At 42.9% G+C, this 22,059-nt stretch overlaps 1 protein-coding gene across 3 annotated transcripts in view; it reads left to right on the top strand.

Moving 5' to 3' along the window:
* LOC126278697 (ornithine decarboxylase 1-like) overlaps positions 1 to 22,059 on the top strand; it is a 98,280-nt gene that overhangs the window by 60,812 nt on the left and 15,409 nt on the right. The window contains exon 1 of one of the 3 annotated variants that reach the window (XM_049978964.1): positions 18,541 to 18,794. The exons of the other annotated variants lie outside the window; for them this stretch is intronic. The gene's annotated coding sequence lies outside the window, so the exon portion shown is untranslated. Of the gene's footprint in view, positions 1 to 18,540; positions 18,795 to 22,059 lie in introns of those variants that run through there. 3 annotated transcript variants of the gene reach the window in all.

Raw genomic sequence — 22,059 nt, 5'->3', positions numbered from 1 at the left:
TTAAACAGTGCTTGGGGTAAAGCACCAGTCTCTTTCCTCCTGTTCCAGGTGTTTCCAGAACACACCTCCATTGCACTATCATTACGAAAACAATGAACACTTGTCTTGAATAATTCCTGCAGCGTTACGAATGCATAGTGATTAACAAACGCCTGGAAAATAGTTCATGAATAAAATTTAGGAAACAGATAAAGAAATTCTAACTGGTCGTCGCTACTTACAGAGTACGTACTAGTTTTAAAAGTTGGGTGCAAAACATCCAGAGAAATACAGTATATGGATTCATGACCTGCCCACTTAGCCAAGGTCGGTCGCTACTTCACTCTTATGTGCTTCCAGTTAACGAGAAGGTAACTGATTCAAATACCGGTAGTGAAAGAAATTTCCATTATAGGCATTTGGGTGTGAAGACGATAGGAATTGGTGGCAGACAGTCCTTGATCACCACACTATGCACCATAAACTGGTGATAAACAACAAACTTCTTCGTGATGTCTTGTGGAGTGACGTCGTCTGAAAACGTTCGTGGGCCCCGAAAACGTCGATGATGATTCGCCCACCAGAGACAGCCATTAAGTTCAACAGCCCTACACGTTTATCGTCACAGCGGACATTGTATTCTTAAGTTATTCAGTTGTGAAGAATGCGTATTGTTTTAACGCAATACCAAGCGCACCGAGGCTCTTGGCTGATGGAAGCTGGTTCTCACGGCCGACCCTGAACTGTAAGCGGCAGTGGGTTGGGCGGGGAAGGAGGTGGGGGGGGGGGGGGGGGGGGGGAAGAGAGAAGAGTGAAGATGGTGGATCGAAAGAGTATCTCTTGTGATCACCGTCCGGAGGTATTAAGCAAGCGCGACCTAGTTGAACGGAGAGCGCATTGTACAGAAGTCATACCTATTGCATTTTTCAAGAGAAACTCTGTTTTTTTCTTTTTTTTATACAAGCATTCGATATGTGAACCATGAGTGTCCCTGCAGACGTAAATACGGTAATCGAATTATTGCCATATCCGGCCCAGCATGGCATCGTCGACTGTGGCAGTCGCTTCCCGTATTCTCCCCCGGAGCTGTGCTACATCACGTGGTAGAGGGGGTACATACACCTGATCTTTAATGTGTCCCCACATAAGAAAGTCACACGGAGTGACGTCTGGGGATCGGGGAGGCCATTTCATGAAACAGCTCGCTCCGCACCGGAACTCGCCATGTTTGCGACTAGCGCTGACTATCGACAAATTACCGAACTACGCTGTGGCGGTATACATCAATAAAAACTTTCAGGGTTTCTCTTCAAAATGACATATGTATTATATCTGTACAATGTTTGGTTCTTGTGCAATAAATAATTGTTCCCGGACTTCATGTACACCCTGTATTAATGTACAATATTTTATATGTACATCGCAACGTGAATAACACATGGCTACAATGGCAAGCTTATTAATTCTTAAGCTTTAATTAATACATCTGGCAGACGGTCTCAAACTAAAATTATTAAACGAATGAATCAATATTACATCATTACAAGCCTATCGTAGCCGAAGATACGCTAAAGCCTGTTCTGCGCGGGACGTGTGAGCTTGCAAGATTACCCATGATGCACCGGTTACGATTGCATCTACCGTCTATTCGAACAAGATCCACGCGTTTGAAGGAGCGGTTTTAAATTATGGTTCTACCAACATACTACAACCCCGTACCATCGCTCACATGGGAATCGTGAGACCAAGATGTAAGATTTCTTGCAGAAGGAATAGAATGGGTCGTATTCTCACGTGTATGGTGCTTCCCGTTTGCGCAAACGAATATTGAACTTCGGATAGCTCTCTCCTGCTCAGCGAAACGTTGTAGTCTGCTCATCGCATAAATAGTTAACAGGTGAAACATCTGCTGTAAACACTCACTGGAATTTAAATGATAAGACGCTCGTGCGAAGAAATGGAAGTATTTCGGCGATAGGATCTACGCCGAAGAGCCAAATACACCTGCCTAATATCGTGTAGGGTCCCCGCGAGCACGCACAAGTGCCGCAACACGACGTGGTATGGACTCGACTAATGTCTGAAGTAGTGTTGGAAGGAATCGACACCAAGAATCCTGCAGGGCTGTCCAAAAACCAGTAAGAGTATGAAGGGGTGGAGATCTCTTCTAAACAGCACCTTCCAAAGCATACCAGATATAGTCATGGGGAGTCCGGTGGCCGACGGAAATGTTTCAACGTCAGAAGAATGTTCCTGGAGCCACTCTGTAGCAGCAATTCTGGACGTGTGGGGTGTCGCATTGTCCTGCTGGAATTGCCAAAGGTGATGCCTACGTACGTGTCACGTGTCAGAGTCGTATCTAGAAGAATCAGGGTCCCCGTATCACTCCAACTGCACACGCCCCACACCATTACAGAGCCTCCACCAGCTTGAACAATCAAAAATGGTTCAAATGGCTCTGAGCACTATGGGACTTAACATCTGTGGTCATCAGTCCCCTAGAACTACTTAAACCTAACTGACCTAAGGACATCACACACACCCATGCCCGAGGCAGGATTCGAACCTGCGACTGTAGCGGTCACGCGGTTTCGAGACTGAAGCGCCTAGAACCGCACGGCCACACCGGCCGGCGCTTGAACAATCCCCTGCTGACATGCAGGGTCCATGGGTTCACGAGGTTGTCTCCATATCCGTACACACCCGCTCAATACAATTAGAAACGAGTGGCCCAGAACTGAAATCTGCAACAATTTGCGGAAGGGTTGCACTCCCGTCACGTTGAACGGTTCTCTTAAGTCGTCGTTGGTCTCCTTCTTGCAGGTTGTTTTTCCGGCTGCAGGTATGTCAGTGATTTATTGTTTTACCAGGTTCCTGATACGGTACACTCGTGAAATGGCTGTACGGGGAAATCCCCACTTTATCGCAACCTCGGAGGTATTGTGTCGCATCGCTCGTGCGCCGATTTAACACCACGTTCAAACTCACTTAAATTTTGTTAACCTATCATCGTAGCAGCAGTAACCGATGTAACAACTGCGCCAGACACTAGTTGTCTTGTATGAGCGTTGCCGACCGCAGCAACTATTCTGGCTATTGCCACATCTCTGTATTTGAATATGCATGCCTACACCAGTTTCTTTGGCGCTTCAGTGTATAGGGTACTACCGGTACTCACAAAAATATGTTTCTGTTCAATTGTATGTGCATTCATGACGTAATTAGAGGTGAGGCAGAATGTGCCTTTCTTAATTTATTTAACGCTGGCAATGGAAAAGCAACATTCCTATTGGTTCATCCACGATTCCCGGGAGTTTATAATGAGGTTGTTTCCACACCTGAGCGACTCAGTTTCACACACACTCCATGAAATCAATCCGTTTAACCTTCGTGGAGTAAATGATGTTCGCAAGTCCAGTGGATGCACAAAAGGAGGCAATCCAGCGAATGACAGAAGAGAGGGAAGAGACTTCTCAATTCAAATAACGACAGGTACTGCATATCTGCCATAAAATGACATTACAATACATTTCAGAAGGAATTTAAAGATACATTTGACAATGAAAGAGCAAAAAATCACACTGATCACAGATTGGATTTATTGTTCTGTACATAAAACGGTACTCTGGGCTAAATTTTCCAGCCTGGAGCACGTGAAGAAATTGATTATACGAATAGTAAAATCTCTGAAGTTGCACACACTATTTCACTGTCAGCTGCAACCGTTTTCAATGGAATTGAACAAAGAGTGTTGAGACTTCATATACGCAAAGTATGTTGGTTAAGTCAAGAGGAATGCCTAGACGATTTTTCGATTTAAAACTCACTATGGTTGAATTTATGAAGGAAAAAAAGAGTGCAGGAACTAAAATTAGAACATCCAGAATGAATTGCAAGCTCCACATTTTAAGTGAACTTGACTGTACACAGCCCATAGTAAGACATTGCAAGGTAACTTCTTTCTGATTGCATTTAACAAGAAAATTGCGTTGTGCAACGGACACATTCTGACAAGGGAGGTTTGAAGAACTCATTGTGGCCTTGAAAGAATTACATGGAGAGCTTTATAAAGATTTTGAGGTCAGTGTCATTCTTACATCTGTTTCCGTGCTGTTTCTTGCGACCGTTTGCCGTTTGTTGAAAGCGCTCCTGTGCACGTGCAGATGTAATTGACTGACCTGCAAGGTAATTTCACTATTAAACACAAACCTTTTTACATTAAGAGTCCAGCACGTCTACATTGCTCTCCTCGGGTAGTGTTTAAAAGTCTCCATAGTTAGGTTGCCAAAATGTTACAGTATTTCGATCGACATATTCATATGAAAGGCCTTTTTTCGATTATGAAATGAAATAAATCGTGACTACGTGGAACCTGAGTCCAAAACTACTGTCTGCAGCTGTCCGAATGCTGACAATCTGTACCAAATAGAAATTATATTGTGTGATCAGTGCGCCAAAAATAATTAATACTGAAAATTTGTTTTGGTTGTGACCTACATTGTTCAAGAATGTGAAACCAGGTCGTACGCGGAGCGACTGCACTGCAATTTAAATGCCGCGAGTTCGCAGCTTTCCCATACTCCCCCTCCTCACGTTCAGATAGCCTAGCGTGACGGTGGGGGAAATGTGAAGCGACGCTGAGCGTTTCGCACTCATACCCGGGCACGGCCTGCGAGCCGTAACCTTCGCCGCCCCTGGTCTATGCCGTGGAGCGCTGCAATCAGAGTATTAATATCTATGGAATGAGTATTTGGATGCGCAGAACGGGAATTCTGTCCGCAACATCTCCTGCAGCTAAAATCATGTCATTTTGGCACTGCGCATTTCAATCTGTATAACGCTTAATGTATTTTGAGTGTTGTTACTTCCTTGGTATACATAGATCACTTTCAGAAGTACCGTGAGACTTTGTATTGCGTCTTGTCAAACATCTTAACAATTTGATACCAGGTATTGAAGTTGTCTTAAAGATCAGAGGGCCAAAGATATTAGGCTTTTTCACCACAGTATCATAATTAAGATTCCACTTTATTTCTGTTTTTTTTTCAGTAACGGGAAAAGAAGCGACAGACAACATTTTTGTTTTGTTTTCTATTGCACTTACTCATATTGTCGAATCTCTCTTCTAATTAATTACGTTACAATGACACTGTAGACAGCGTCAAAATGTCACGAAAAAGTAATGCATTGGATCTATGAAATTGTTACAGTAAGCGATATGCATATTATTTTCAGTTTTCCATTATTTGCCCTTCCACTTTTGATAGACAAGTAAAAATCTATCATTTTTTCGACATCCCACCAGTAAAGTGAGACCATTCAGTACGCACAGAAGGTAAAAAAATCAAGATCAATGTTCAAATTTTGGAGTAATAAAAGAAGTGGAAGCCATTAAAAAATTCAGTTTTTCTATATCACTGATTCACATTGTCGAATCCGTTGTAATTAACTGTGTTATGCCACTGTATAGGAAACTGTTTCATCCAGAAGCACGTAGATACATGCGCGGGTTTGACAACCTGCATAAACTGGAGGAAATTAATTAGACTGTCACGTATAAATTTTATTTGCATGTGAACGTAGCACCAACATGTATACACTGACTGGCAGTTTACTCAAACACGCAAATTTATCTAGCCCTTGTCTCCTAAAGGCACGGCCATAAAATCGCAGAAATCATCTCTACAATAAAATACCGTGTCTCGATATACAAAAACCCTCGTACAAATATGACATTTACAATTATATAATAGTTGCATATACCTATGAAAAGTAACTGGTTCTCCTTCCACATACTTCTATTCACATCCGTAGCAACGACAACAGTGAATCAATGCTGTTACCGAAACTCAAAGGTACAGAAACGGGTATAAAACAAAGCGAATATATGTAATATTAAAGTTTCGCTATTACCGCAGAGTGTAGACAAACAGCGTCGATCCAAAACTACGTGACTACCCAGGTTTGAAGTCGAAAACCTGCGCATTAGCCTACGCTCACTCCACGGATAAGCTGTGAGATAACAACAACCCTATCAAAAGTGGCAGTCAGTTGGCACCACTATGTGTGAAATTGGGCTGTGGATTGTTGGGACAGTGTAGCAGATGTATTTTATGTTGCAGAAACAAATGCATTTCATGACGTCGAAGACTTCATTACAATGCGAAACGCGTAACATTCCTCATCGTCACGTACTGGACAAGGACATTCGGCTACAGAAACAAGAGCTTCATCCATCATAGGAAAAGTGTATTTTGTGCGGACCCAAAGAACGATAATGCAAAGAAAACTAGAAAATAAACAAACAAGCACTGACACTTCACGTTTGTTTACTTCTTTTCCTTGGTGACTCTGGCAGATGCGGAGTCGTTATATTCGAGGCTCCTTTCGCAAACTGTTTTCAGTTCAGCCTCTCAGAAAACAAGGTGGTTCACTGACGTAAGCAGGGCGACGTGGCGTGGCGTGCCCACCGTCGTAAACAAACACCATAACGTCACGACGATCTGGTTGAATCCGAAGAATACTCCCTATTACCGCACGCCTCTTGCCGGCGGTTGAGCAATCGCGGACAGAGGAAGGACGCCGCGATAGAAGGGGGTGATGCGTCATGCTGGGTCGGCAGCGCGGGTCACCAATCAGCAGGGACTGCGCGGCGAGCTGTCTCCACGTGGGGAGCGCGCTTTCTCAGCGACCCAAGCAGGCGAGACGCGTGGTCACACCACAGAAATTCTGTGCCACCCCGACAGACGTAAGACCTCGCAACCTCCCTCCCTCCCCCCCCCCCCCGCGCACTCTGTCTCTGTCTCTCCCTCCCTCACAAGGAATATTCATATTCATATATTCATATACATACTCAGCATGCAACCGTACTGTGCATGGCGGAGGTTATCCTGAACAACAGCTATACTGTGTTCATCATATGAATAAACCTCTTGCAAACATTAGACCATGTATTCTTCCGCGGTTGCTGGAATCTCACTGGGTTTCGTTTCACGTGGAGCGGAAGCTAAGCTGTCTCGAGTACAGTCAAATATGACAATAAGAATACGTTTTTTGCTGTCCGTTACGAGCATCTAAGCAATAGTATGGGACTACAGCCAGCTGGTCCAACTAATCTGCAGTGATGTGACCAGTTGAAGTGAAAAAGAGGCGAGCAGAAGAGACGCTATATAGATTCTTATGTCTTTTGATTTTTAAACAGAATGAAATATTCGGCAAAACTCCAGCAATATCTCAAGCTTCTTAGGATAACAGACGGAAAGCAAAATATGCTCTCGTTCTTGGGTAACACACTATCGTAATTAAGAGATGCGTGTGACGCAAAAGCGTATTGCAGGGATTTCACAGACTGCTTAAATATCGAAGCCACTGAAGGTATTACCTTCAGTCAGTCGTCTGGTAATCCCTCAATTCCTTTCATATCAGAACCCGAGAAATAAATTTCAGTACTGAAACTGTCAAGTGGATCAACAATAGAACGCAAAAATACCATCCAAGCACCACATTTTCTCCTGCTCTTTTACAACGCGCCTTTCTGTATGCCGCCAGCAATCGACAGTTAACGTGTGACTGAGCTTCGTGTATTAGTTCCATTACATCTGGCAGCTTACATGTCTCGCTATTTCTCGCGACAAATCCCTTAACTTGGCTCCAGATCGCATCTGTTCGGTCATTATAGCAGTGTTACGGTGGCAACTGTAAAAATGCAGGCTATTTATGGTGTGCTCAACGGTGTGAAAATTGTTGTCCATGTTTCCAAAACGCTTACCACTCTGCTGGTGTGAGACCACATCTGTGATATAAAACAATGGACATAGTCCGAGCGAAGAGTGTTTGACTTTTCATCATATCCTAAAAATAAGTTTTGTGTTTCCTTAATTCAAACGATCTTTGATAGACTACTGATAGTTAAGAATTTGCATTTGCAGTGAAAACCAGAATCTTGCGTTCAATGTGTAATTAAAAACAAGGACACGTGCATTTTTCATTAAAATGATGAGACGTACATTTGATGATTTTTATATTTAAATGATTCGAATCGAACGAAAAAAAGGAACAACCAAAGAGCGATTTGAACCTTCAATCCGTGGATTCAGCTGGATTACCATTTTTAACGCTTCAGCTAAGCTTTCCGTATTCAGATAAAAAACGGTTCGAAATGGCTCTGACCACTATGGGACTTACCATCTGTGGTCATCAGTCCCCTAGAACTTAGAACTACTTAAACCTAACTAACCTAAGGACAACACACAACACCCAGCCATCACGAGGCAGAGAAAATCCCTGACCCCGCCGGGAATCGAACCCGGGAACCCGGGCGCGGGAAGCGAGAACGCTACCCCACGACCACGAGATGCGGGCCGTATTTAGAAAGCCAGTACGTTAGTACAAACTGTTTTTCGGAAAAGTTCGAAGTTGGTTTTCCTGTATACTAGCGAAAACAGATAGTTGTTAATGGTTTTTTACAACTTTTTGTGTTCCACGCACGAATTTCACTGTGGATATGGAAGCAGCGTCTGCCATATTCGCACTGCGTATTAACAGCGCAACAATCAGAGCACAACAGTACAGAAAATGCGACTGTACACGATTTTTGAAATAAAATCTGCACAGCTAAAATACAGTATGATTTAGAAAAAGGTTAGTGGCTGTGTAACACATTAGGATATCTTAAGGTTTCGTTTAACATAACATAGTAATAAGATATCTAATACATAAGTAGAACCATTTCCAGGAGAGTAACACCAGCAGTGTACGTGTGCTACGGCTGCTGACCAATCTTGCGTTTGTGTTTGTTTACATTAGGTTTATGTTTATGATTAACAAAGTAGTCACTTCCTTTCCTGTTCCACTTGCAAACAGAGCGACTATCTATGAGCCTCCACATGAACCAAAATGTTGGTATTTTTGTGGTCCTTAGACGAAATGTATGTTGGCGGTAGTAGAAAATTTACAGAATCGGCATTTGATGATGACTGCAGCACGATTCTAATTAGTGTTCCTCGAGAAGAAAATCGCCTTCACTCAAGGGATTCCCATTTGAGTTCCCGAAGCATCTTCGTAACACTTCCGTCTGTTGTTCGACCCTACCAATAACAAATATAGCAGCACGCCACTGAACATCTTCGATATCTTCATGTAATCAGACGTCGTACGGATCCTAAATACTCGAACAGTACTCAATAGTAGATCGCACTAGCGCCCTACACATGAACCACACTTTCCCAAAAGCCTCCCAATAAACCGAAGTCGGCCATTTGCTTTCATTACCACAATCCTCACATGCTCGTTCCATTTCATATCGCTTTGCAACGTTACGCCCAGATATTTAAACAACGTCAATATGTCAAGTAGGACAGGACTAATTCTGTATCCGAACATTATACGTTTGTTTTTCCTACTAATTCGCATTAACTTACATTTTTCTACGTTTAGAGTTAACTAACTCATCACATAAACTAGAAATTTTATCTAAGTCAATTTTATCCTCTAGAGTCACTCGACTTAAACACCTTCCCGTATACCACAGTCCTGTCCGCCAGATCATTTATGTACATAGAAAACAATAGCGGCTCTGTCACACTTCCCTGGGACACTCCTGACGATACCCTTGCCTCTGATGAAAATTCGCCATGGAGGACCATATAATTATTTGCATATCTGGGAACCTGTTCCGTATGCTTGTACGTTCATTAACAGTCTGCTGCGGGATACAGTGTCATATGCTTTTTGGAAATCTAGAAATATGAAATCTGCCTGACGCCTTTCATCCATAGTTTGCAATATATACTGTGAGAAATCGACAAACTAAGTTTCGTATAGGCGACGTTTTCTAAAACCGTGCTGGTTTATGGACATCAGCTTTTCGGTCTCCAGGAAATTTATTTCATTCGAACTCAGAATATGTTAAAGATTTCTGCAGAAAACCGATGTCAAGGTTATTGATCTGTAATTTTGTGGGTCCCTTCTTGTAGCTTTCTTACATACACGAGTCAGCTGCGCTTTTTCTTCCAGCCGCTTGGGACTTTGCGATAGGCCAGAGATTCGCGATAAATGTAAGCTAAGTAAGAGCTCAACACAGCAGAGTACTCTTTGTAACACCGAATAGGATTCCATCCGGACCTAGACTCGCTTTCGGGAGGACTACAGTTCAAACCTGCGTCCGGCCATCCTTATTTAGGTTTTCTTTGGTTTCCCTAAATCGCTTCGAGCAAATACTGGGATAACCTCGCTGTTTGGTCCCGGCGACTAAACAGTTTTCGAATCTTTCAGTTGTTTCTCTACAACAGGGACGCTTATTGCTGCCATACATACGAGACAATTCGTGATGTTCACGTATGTTTGTAAGATTCTCCTGTGTGAACGATTTCTTAAATGCGAAATTAAAACCTCGACTTTCGTTTTGGTATATTTTTCTTTCACACCAGACTGTTAAACAAGTGACTGGATGGAAACCTTAGACCTGCTTAGCGATTGTACAAAGAACCAGAGTTTTCTAGAGTTCTTGACCATATGTTTTGATAATATATAACGGTGGTGGTAGTACGCTTCGTGCATAGACTTTTCCACAGACCCAAGAATCTTTACTAACCTTTTCCTGCCATTATCTGCGCATTATCTTTTCAAGTCAGTTAGACTGTCAGTGACAGAGCACCTCGAGTTCCTGTTGCTAATAAGCCGAGTACACCATTCGTTTGTTACATAGTTTTACGAACTTCAAACAGGAACGACTTCGGTAATGGATAAGAGCTGTGATTGTTGTGTGCAGATGCGAGCTGCGTTGGTGACCCTTCGTCCACAGCTCCAAGCGGTGTTGGCTTCCGCGTCACACAGCTTGAGGCTGCTGCCGAGGGGCATAACTGTGTAACTGTGTGTGGGTGGGGGGGGGGGGGGGGGGAGGGGAGGGCGCGGCGATGCGAGGGACGTCGAGCACGTCCCATGTGTAACCCCGATCGGTCCACTGCTGTGTTCGCCCCGGGTACCGTCTGCACCGAGGCTGACCTCTCACCTGTGGTCGAGTGGAAGATCGTTCCAAAGTCTGGCAGGCAGCGAAGGACTTTCCGAGGGGACGATCGTGGGGCCTCCCCAGTTCGTTTTACGAATAGGTTTCGGGCATTATCTGTGGCTGACGAAGTATTTAGGCCGGATGCAGTCATCCACCCTGTTCCAGAGGAAGCTTCTCAGCCCGCAAAGTCTGGGCATTCACAGATGGCGGGTTTGCTGGTAGTTGTGAACTCCAACGTTAGGCGTGTAATGGGGCTCCTTAGGAACATAGCTGCCAAGGCAGGGAAGGAAGCCAGTGTGCATACCAGGAGGAGTCATTCCGGATGTGGAAAGGGTGCTTCCGGACGTCTTGAAGAGTACAGGGTGCAGCCAACTGCAGGTTGTGCCTCATGCCGGTACCAGTGATGTGTGTCGCTTTGGTTCGGAAGGGATTCTCTCTGGTATCGGGCGACTAGCGCAACTGGTGAAGACTGGCAGTCTTGCTTACGAGATCAAGGCAGATCTCACCACCTGTAGCATCGTCGATAGACTGTGATCCTTTGGCGCAGAGCCGAGTGGAGGGTCTGAATCAGGGGCTCAGGCAGTTCTGTGACCGTGTAGGCTGCAGATTCCTTGACTTGCGCCATCGAGTGGTGGGTTTCCGGGTTCCGCTTAATAGACCAGAAGTCCTCTAGCTACACACAGGAAGTGGCTACACGGGTAGCAAGGCCTGTATGGATGGGCCTGGGCGGTTTTTTAGGTTAGAGGGTCTCAGGAAACCACAGAAATGGCATCCGTCTAAAAGGGGGCAGGTAAAACACAGTAAGGTAGTTGTAGCAACAATCTAAAATGTCGTACCTATGTTGGGAAAGAACCAGAGCTCCAAGCCCTAATAGATAGCACTGAAACTCAGACAGTTATAGGTACAGAAAGCTGGCTAAAGCCGGAAATAAGTTCAGCCGAAATTTTTTCTAACGACCTAACAATGTTCAGAAAGGACAGATAAAATACAGTTGGTGGTGGAGCATTTATTGCTGTCACCTTGCAGTGAAACTGAAGTAGACAGTTACTGCGAAATGGTACGGGAAGAGGTTAAACTTGACAATTGGACTAAACTATTAATTACATCGTTTTACCGACCCCCCCGACTCAGAAGATCTAGTTGCTGAGCGGTTCAAAGAAAACTTGAGTCTTATTTCAAACAGATACCCCACTCATACAATTATAGTCGCTGGTGGCTTCAATCTACCCTCGATATGCTGGAAAAATTACATGTTTAAAGTCGGCGGCAGGCATAAAACGTCACCCGAAATTTTACTAAATGCATTCTCAGAAAATTATTTAGAACAATTAGTTCATGAGCCCACTTGAGGCGTAAATGGTTGCGAAAGCAACACTTAATCATGGACAAACATGGAGTATCATGACAGATACAGGGATTAGCGACCACAAGGCAGTTACTGATAGGCTGAATACCGTAACACCCACTACCATCAAAAAGAAACGGAAAGTACATCTATTTAAAACAGCTGATAAAAATTCTCTTAACGACTTTTTAAGAGACAACCTTTACTCCTTGCGATCTGATCATGTAAGCATAGAAAAGATGTGGAATGATTTCAAAGAGATAGTATCGACGACAATTGAGAGATATATACCAGATAAATAAAGGAGTGATGGTACCGATTCACCTTGGTACACAAAATGGGTCAGATCGCTGTTGCAGAAGCAACAAAAAAAAAAAAAATCCCCGAGATTGGCAAAGTTCTGTAGAAATTCTAAATATAGCTCGTGTAAGAATGAGGAACATATTATGTAAATTGAAGGAGGAGGGGAGGATAAAGGGAAGGAAAGTAACTAATGATAACAGCTGCATCGGGACTACGTACGAAAAAATGCGTGCAAAGTCCAGACTTGAACCCGGGACTTGACTACTAACTAAACAGTCGTGTTGTTTGAGTCGGCTGGGGAGCGTGCATTAGCGATAAACCTATTGTCCGGATGGCGCAGTGATTAACACAGCTGCCTAGGAAGCAGGAGATACCGGGTTCGAGTCCCGGTCTGGCACACATTTTTCACTCGACGCCACTGATTTCGCAAGAATGAGATACGTCTACAAGCACTTGCCGGAATTCGACAGCGGCAGTATCTTGCCCCATCGCGACTGAGGTTTTCGTTCCCCGATACTTTTGCTCGCGTTGGTAGGGACCCCGTGACTGCCATGTGTACGTGGGATCAATGAGGCCAGGTTACTCCCTGCACGGTCTCAACGGGCCCACGGGACTAGCACCCGAAAAGCCGTACATTTTTCCGCTCGGCCGTGCAGTATCGCACCGGCCGCGTCTCGTGCACGAATTATGAAATGAACTCGTTTGCATCAAGACCAGTACCCAAATGGAGAGTGTGACGACACCTGGAGCACAGCAGGCTGTCATCAAGGCGACCATTTTGGCTGTGTTCCCAGACTGTAGAAGAGAGATGCGCGCCGATAGTGGTTCGACCGGATACTGTACACAGGAGCGGCAACACGTCACCTTCAGTCTAGACAGCCGACGATGCTGCCGCTGTTGAATTCCGGCGCTGCTCCTCCCACACACAACCGACATTCAAATGCGATTTCTGAATGAGAAACCCACTGCGTAATACTGTATACGAATGTAGAAGCCGTTACTTCTACCTGATTTGTGGGATTCACCTGTAATGCTAAACAGTTGCATATTCAAGCATGAAGCACACTTAATACCGATATGGCGTTTCACGCAAGCCGCCTTCACGGTTTTGCAAAATTTAATGGCCAGGAATGTATTTCCAATGGCATCTCAGATCCCATACTACGCATTACTGTACGAGAACAGAACTAACAAGGGAAGGCCGCGACGTTCGGAACGCGGATTCGCTTCAAACTTCGTACACTCTTAAAAGTTTATTAGCACAACATAATCTACTACTTAGGCGATTTCGATAAAATCGCAGTAGAAGTTTCGGGTCAAGTATGTACTGGTGCGTTGCAAAAGCTGTCGGCGGTTATGTGGTTGGCGTTCAAGTTCCGTAATCGATGGAGTGCTGTATCAAGTCCCGCTCATGTCTTTCTTCGATTTATATTTCCTTTAACTCTCATCATGTTACTTCGTACATATAACATTTGAAAAGTAATATGATGAATAGATACGTTACTTTCACTAAATTTCGTTCGATTTCCGATGTTATTTCATTGTTAACTAATTTTTATTATTACAACAAATATTATGTTACTTTTACATCTATATGCAAGTGAAAAACTTCATCAAGCACTTTCAGACTTGTTCGTATTTGGCTGACAACGATTGAGAAATTGATTCCCGTGAAGATGCTATTAAAATGCATTCAAACGTCCATCGCCAATTTTCGGCACCGATATTTTCGAAAATGTTGCGTTACTCAGAGGTTGCACCCAGATTGTCAGAAGAGAGAAAGATTTTTAAAATGTCAACGAGCTTTGTTTTTCCTCAGAAATGCTGGAGATTCCATGTGCATGCGGGAAAATTGCGTTCAGACACTGTAGCCAATTTAATATATGTTTCCCGTCTCTGCATATGGAAGTTTCCATCCAGCACATCTGACGGTTAATCTTACTTTACCCTCGTATTATGCCACACTTTAATTCACTGAATTACTGGACGAAGTTATTTACATCTTTATTTATCAATATTTGACATGGGCTTTCCAGCCCCGTCCCCCGTCCTTGAAACCTGATCCTGCAGATCGAAGAGTCCAGGTGCAAAGCAGTTCTCTCTACCTTGCCCGATTGCAGGTATGAAGGATTTCAGAAACCACCACAGGCACAGATTTTCAGGAAAACTCTCCACTGCATACGGAGCTTGAACCGTAACTACATGACCACCGCCAGCTCGTTCTGAGCGTCGCAACGCGCCAATAACATCATTGACGTGTAAAATTTCTCTTGCGGTTTTCTCGAAATCGCATTAGTGTTACGCCTCACTACTGCACATCATGTTGTCTCGAAGGAATACTGAAAGCATTCAAAGTTTGAAGCAAATACATCATCCGAACTTCGTGGCTTCCCCTTGTAAGTACTATGGATTTCTCACACACGATGTAAGAACGAGTGCGAAGGAGAAGCACCCAAAAAAAGAACGAATAATTACGATAACTTCAGAGGAAAATAAAATTTTTACGATCAAAAATATTCCGTTGTCATTTAAATACATACCGACGAAATACGTTCAGATTTACAACCTATTTAAAATCATAACATGACCTATCGTAGTGGGCAGACGAGGAGTATTTTGCGATTTGATTTAAGAACAACTAAGGTCGACTGAGCTGGTGCTCCTTTGAAATCAATGAATATTACGTTGTTCCCTATCTGGTCTTCCTTCGTTCATTCTTTCTTTCTTTGTTTTTTGTATATTCTTACTATTTTCGCATAGAAAGCGAAAGGAACAAGGCCATCCTATGTAGCGAATACATCTCGAGAGATATCACCGTCCAATAGGGAGTAATCGACAGTTGTTTATCATTTCTGCATGCAGCCAGCAGTTCGTTACACACGATAATTAAGACCGGTGTAAGTACTTGGATACTACATACAGTCTGATAACAGATAAAACATCATGGAAACAGGCAATAAATGCCATTCTTTTCGATTATTTACAAAATACCGTGAGTTGTTCTTAAGTGATATTGTGGCATTGTGTTCGGGCCACGTGACTGATTTCACGTGGTAAAAACTAAGCAATATCTAATATAGCACCACGCAGTACATGTGATGTAAAGAAGTTATCCTTGGAAACAGACATTCAGTTTTATAGGCAGTTTACAATCTCTTAAAAAGACCATCTTTCTCAGTTTGTGTGTTCTGATACGAGAATAGCAGTAATACCACTGAAGTTCTTACAACTTGCTTAGTCGTTCACACAAAATCATTTGGTGGTCGCGATATCACTCACGCGAAAACAATAGCTGTTATTCGCATCAGACTTAGGTTCTCTTGCGCCACTGCCAACATGATGTCAGGCAGGGCATTGATAAATCTTCAGTAACACGCAGTTCTTCGTATGCAAATGTGTACTTGGTACTACAATGATATACCGACTGTCGTAATCAGTCGTGTTTACAGAAACTCACGACGGCATTTTGAAGCATTTAATAACGTAAACGCCCATCTAAACACAATAAATATCGGAAACAGCCTTCTACGCAGCGATCACGTCCTAAAAAATGTTAAAAGATAGTAAATCTACAAGCAAAGGAAAACAAATTTCTGCCAGCAGTTGATCTCAACCATCAGAGGCGTCCTCGCACCCTATTGCTTACTATATTGGCCAAACGTACTTTCGCCTAAAATTATTACTTGCAGTCGAGGTCACAAGAACTTAGTGTCGTCTAGTACTGTAACCGGCATTTAAATGTGACGTACATATATGACGTTCATTCCTGCGAGGAGGAGGGAGTCTGAAGAATAAAGTTTCGTGAACGGCGAAGCGATAAGAGACGAAACACGAAGATAAGGGAGGAAATAGATAGCGTCATTTCGAACAAAACATCTCGCCATTCGAGAAACAGTACTGAAGTAAGAAGAAACAGGGGATCACAAATAGTATACTCTAGCGTATCCACCATTTCCGTAACAACTGACAATAAAATCACATACTGATAAAAATGTCTCGCTTATTGCCTATGCGTTGACTCAGTTGCTCCTAAAAAGAACTTAGCCCACCATTGTCTTAGCTAATTTCCAGTTCCTTCTCTCTTGTAGACGGCATTAATATCAATTTAAAGTGTAGGACAACGAAAATGAGACATGACGAGAACGCGTTTAGTTGTAGTACGAAGTTATCACTCCATCTATCAGACAACTCATAATGAAACGGAACTTTAACTACAACACTGCTTCTTAGAGGGAGTACTTTCCAATTTAAGGATACACCAGCTGTATCAGGACACATTTTACACTTGGTGATACCGCATTAATGAGTTGTTGAAAAGCCAAAGAATAATTGGATTTTCAGCGTTTCTACTATCTATAGCCACGAGATGATGTGAATGAAACGAATCCATATTTGCCACGAAATAGTACTGTTAATAATATGACCGGCATAAATTCCAACTACTGGAGCAATTTAATCAATTGTGTAATCTATATTGCTGCGTTAAGCGAAAACAGATAAACGAAATTCCGTTGAATATTTATAGATTAAATAACGATGACTGCAATAAAAGCTATCCACCCAATGTATATCACGCGCAGTCGACCTCTTCTACCTGCCGTCTACTTTTGTATCTCTGCTAGCTACAAAATTTTCTAACCGCTCATTAGTACCACAGTAATGGCGATTTATGAAGTAGGAAACTAAATATACATTATAATATGTATAATGTGGAGCAAAAGCAACTTAAAGCAAATAACAGTAAGTTCTTACCAGATATTCTACGTCAGATTTTTACGAATACCTAACGAGAATATTTTTAAAATCACTACTACCTGCGTCCGCAGCTCGTGGTCGTGCGGTAGCGTTCTCGCTTCCCGCGCCCGGGTTCGATTCCCGACGGGGTCAGGGATTTTCTCTGCCCCGTGATGACTGGGTGTTGTGTGATGTCCTTAGGTTAGTTAGGTTTAAGTAGTCCTAAGTTCTAGGGGACTGATGACCATAGATGTTAAGTCCCATAATGCTCAGAGCCATTTGAACCATTACTGCCTGCCTCCAGGAGCCAGGTTGACTACTACTTTGTAGATACACTCTACGGCCTACGGCCTGGTACAACGGTGCCCAAACGATAGTTGCAAAGGAGTGGGGGGGGGGGGGGACGGGGGGGGGGGGGGAGGGAAGACCTGGAATACGGAGTACTTTATGTCCTGTGAGGCTCGTTAAGTTGCCATAAAAAAGTTATAGTTCTGACCCCGCTAAAAAAACTGTGTAACTTAAATCACTTTCTTAAAAGAAAACGTCGCTGACTGCATTGTAGTTTTTCCTTTCGCAGAGAGCTATGGGGAGGTGTGTTCGCGGCTCCCCTTGCACCTTGGGTATGGCCGCCCTTGCCGTGGTGGCTTAAATATCTTTTTGTAGCGCAAGTCTACAATGAGAGGACACTAAACACAGTACGCGCTCTGCTGCGATCGTAGTCTTCTACGCAATTACTATAATGCATAACCACACACGCATATGCTGTTACCAACTTTGTGAATGGGACACACTATTGAGCGTTACGAACTGTAGGTTGAGCGATCCGTAACGCTACAATAAAGATTGAGAATTAATGAATGAATAAGACAAGTGTCTCCTGCGTAAAGCGTTCAGTATTTATTGTGACTCGCAGTCACTTCCTGATATACTGAAATAATTGAGTGTGCAAAGTCAGAAGGTATCGAATATATTGGTTTTAACTAATGCTTGTTGCCTTTCGATACGACACCTAAAGGAGAAAGCAAAGGACGTAGTGCGCGGAATCGGACTAATACGCGAATCAAAATTTTATGCACAGTTGCTTCTAAGAAAGAAGCGCGTAAAATAAGATTCCTGTTTCATTTAGCTTTTGCTTGCCCACGTAAGGACTCGACTGTGTCATGTTGGCACAACGTTACTTGCTTTTGTTCCAAAGATCTTTATGTTGGAATAGGTCAGAGACACTAGCAAGCCAGGTGGGTCGTAGTTCGAAATTCAGCCACTAGAGCGCTCTCTTGTTGTAATGGAGGCTTAGTGGTGGTCGCGCGACAGTCCACCTCGCAGCTCTTCGTAAAGTTATTAACTTATTACTTCAAAAGTGATTAAAAACCATCCACCATTCCGTCATCAATTAGGCGCCTGCCCAAAGGGTGGCTAGCTTCGGTTCAGGTAAGCACATATTGTCTATATTTTGAGTATCCTTTTCTTATATTTGCGAGTGAGCAGAACTTCAGCTGTGGCCTTTCTGCTGTTCTCGAATATTATGACAGATACGTGAATATAACGTGGTTAAATTTTAGTAGTAGTGTTTGCAGTTAAAAGCTGTAGCTCTAAATTTAATTAGTTACTTGTGATGTCACAGAACGATGTACTCTATTTCAATACGTTGTGAAATTCAAAACGTCATCAAAGCGATTGTGTTAAGTCTCCCGTAAATTGAAACGCTTATCTGCATGCATTTATTTGTCATGTGATCTCTGACGAGTGTGAAGACCTACTGAGTTTCCTAGTGAAGTCTCTTTAGGTTAAATTTTTTACCGTGAAGAGTGACTAAGACTTGTTTTAGTACTTGTTGGCGGAATTTTTTATTCTGTTGCATAGCATAATGAACCCATATTTTGTAACGAAAGTGGAGAGTGCTAGCTATATTACGCTGAAAATCTGTGAACTAGATCTAGTTCTCTATGCAATTCAGACGACTTTGTGTCGAGGATTTTGAATGCATCCCAATAACCATGCCAGGAATAACACATAGCAGTAACAAATGTTAAGCTGTCAACTATTGTTTTCGTAAAGACCATTCGTTTTGATAGTTTTTAAAGAAACGAAACGAATTTTAAAAAATCCAGAGGAGAGTATAAGCAAAACAGCATAATTAGCCACAGTACGCCCCATATCTAGTTTAAACAAACGCTTCCGCAATGTACTAACAGCTAAGACGGCCTCTTTAACAGGTAGCCAGATGGAGGACTCTTACGCAAGAAAGGCTGCTCCATTTTAAGAGCGCCGTAATAGTAGACACCCATCCCTATTAGGCAAGCAGTAAAACATTTTAGTATACTAACACACAAATCTGGAGAATTTTTAACCAATCGAATAACAATGTTGTAGCTTTGGTGGTTTTCTGTTGGACAAAAAGGTGATACCGTCCGTGGTGGTGTAATTACAATCCCTGTTCTCAGTTTGCTGTTAGGTATACTGTTTCGCAGTGTTCTGCAAAGAAGTATTACTTGTTCCCATAGATGTACGCATAGCAGGTCTAAACGGTTCAGTTTAATCTGAGGGAAGTAAGATGGGACAATAGTAAGATTCATTAACTGCATTAAAGCACCAAACTGCAGTGACCATATTTCTGTCATTGTAGATACTTCTTTGTGCACATTTTACTCCTGTTACCGATTGAAAACTTGTAAAACCGTACATGTATAGGTTGTTTTCCTTGGTGTGTTGTAATTGTCTCTACTGCAAACAGTAAATGCTCCAGGAGCAGGCCAGGGAAGTCGTAAACAGGAGCTGCAGGTCTCTATCGATTGACGTGGCTGGAGTGTTGTGCTTGCAAACTTGGTGCGCAGGCGCGTTTCTCCGCTTCAAACTGGATCTCACCGGCCTGTGACAGTAGCTGGCTCGTAGGATTTGCTCCGTTGCTTAAGCGTCGTCTGGATAGGCATCAGCTAGATGTTCCATTTTTTTTTTTTTTTTCTCCGAACAATACAACACTTACGTTCGTAAGTAACCGCCTTCCCCTGTCGCACAAGATGACTCATGGGCAACTTGGAAGTGGGTGGCGGACCACAGTTTTCTTTGGGCGTGTGCGTCATGGGCCTAGACTAACAGAAGTCAGTTCTCTTCCGAAGGAGGGCCGTACATCATCAAACACTAGCTCATCGTAATTCAAAAATGTAAAGCGGTACTATGTGCAGAATGCCAATCCTGCACCGCTGTCTGTCGAATAGTACAAAATAATTGCACGGGGCTTTAAATTTGTACAAAACCTAAATATAGATGATACAAATGTGAGTTTCACTTGAGTGCACTTGTAACTGAGACTCCTTTATACAACAGAGCAACGACTTTACTCTTCAGAAATTTTTTCAAAGGAAGAACTTTGACGTGAGAAATTAGTGTCAGACTAAGTACTACCAAATCTTTAACTCTTAACAATGAATTTTCAGGAGCTGTAATTCAATACGTCTTGCCCAGAGTAACTACATTGTTTTGGTACAGGAATGTAATAGTATTAAGGCGACTGACTGTCTGCGTAGTAATCGTTTAACCGGTTCAAAAATAACATTAAATGATGAATAAGAAATTTCCAACTGCTTTGCACAAAGTGATTTGTGACTGGTCTGGGAAATCCTGCTCCAAAGAAGTGTATCACGTGAATAGTGGGAGACCCCTGAGTGGGCAAGTACGGACTTATTTTGGGTGCATTCCTGAGGTCCTGTCGCCAGGCCCTGCAAGGTCATGCGACAGTCTGCTAACTCGACCGCATACTGCTGCTTCTACTTTCCCCGTCACATAAAGCGGGGGCGGCGATTTGCTATTTACCACAATGCGAGACACTAGACTGAAGACTTAACTCTTCTATTAAGGTCTAAATGTTTTCAATCTGACTGTCCTATATACAGCAGCATTTTTAATCTGAAGTAATAACTGTTGATAGATTTCGATGACTATGCGATCAGTGTGCACTACATTCGCCAGAGGAGGATTATAGTTCGTCAGGATTACGTGACAGGTTTCCAAAATTATGCGTCTGATATTAGACAAAAGCAGTTAAAAGTCCTGCATGCAAGGCATTTTTTAATATCATAAATGCAACATGCGTTAAGTCATAAATTTGGCGAGTGAATTTCAGCTTAGACCTGTTTCGGTTTCGCCTTAAATTTTCCACACATAGAAGAGGGAATTTACGCAATTACACAATATCCATCACAGTTCAGTCGGACACCAGTTGCAATTTGTTAGTCAAAAGCAAAGTAAGATTTAGATCTGTTGGACAGGAAAACTTAACTGCCCCGTAGGCAGTTTACATCCCTTGATAAAATCGGGCCAAATGCATGGAAGAGAGGGTGTTAAATTTCTTGACCGTCACCTCAGGTGAATGCTTGTAGCTAATGGGACACGAAACTTCCATTGTATAGTGCAATTTCGCAAGTTCATACTATTATCGCTATCCTTGTGATAGAGCATTTCAAGGCCGCCCTTTTCAATAACAGCCAGTAAGACTTACATGGTCATACTTACATATTAACAGCAAAATACTGAAGGGGCAATGGGCTTCATGTACATTGTGTAGTTACACCACCTACGTCATTTAAGCTTTCCATTCGCTGTCGGCGCGTGGGAGCGTACGGTTTTTAATTGGAAAGGGGCTACATTGAGGATGTTTATGGTTTCCTGCATCGCGTATTACCACCGCCGTGAGAGTTAA

This window comes from Schistocerca gregaria, chromosome 6, assembly GCF_023897955.1.
Source record: "Schistocerca gregaria isolate iqSchGreg1 chromosome 6, iqSchGreg1.2, whole genome shotgun sequence".
Classification (NCBI taxonomy): Eukaryota; Metazoa; Arthropoda; class Insecta; order Orthoptera; family Acrididae; genus Schistocerca; species Schistocerca gregaria.
Note: the sequence above shows the minus strand (reverse complement) of the source record. Positions and strands in the feature narration are given on the sequence as shown.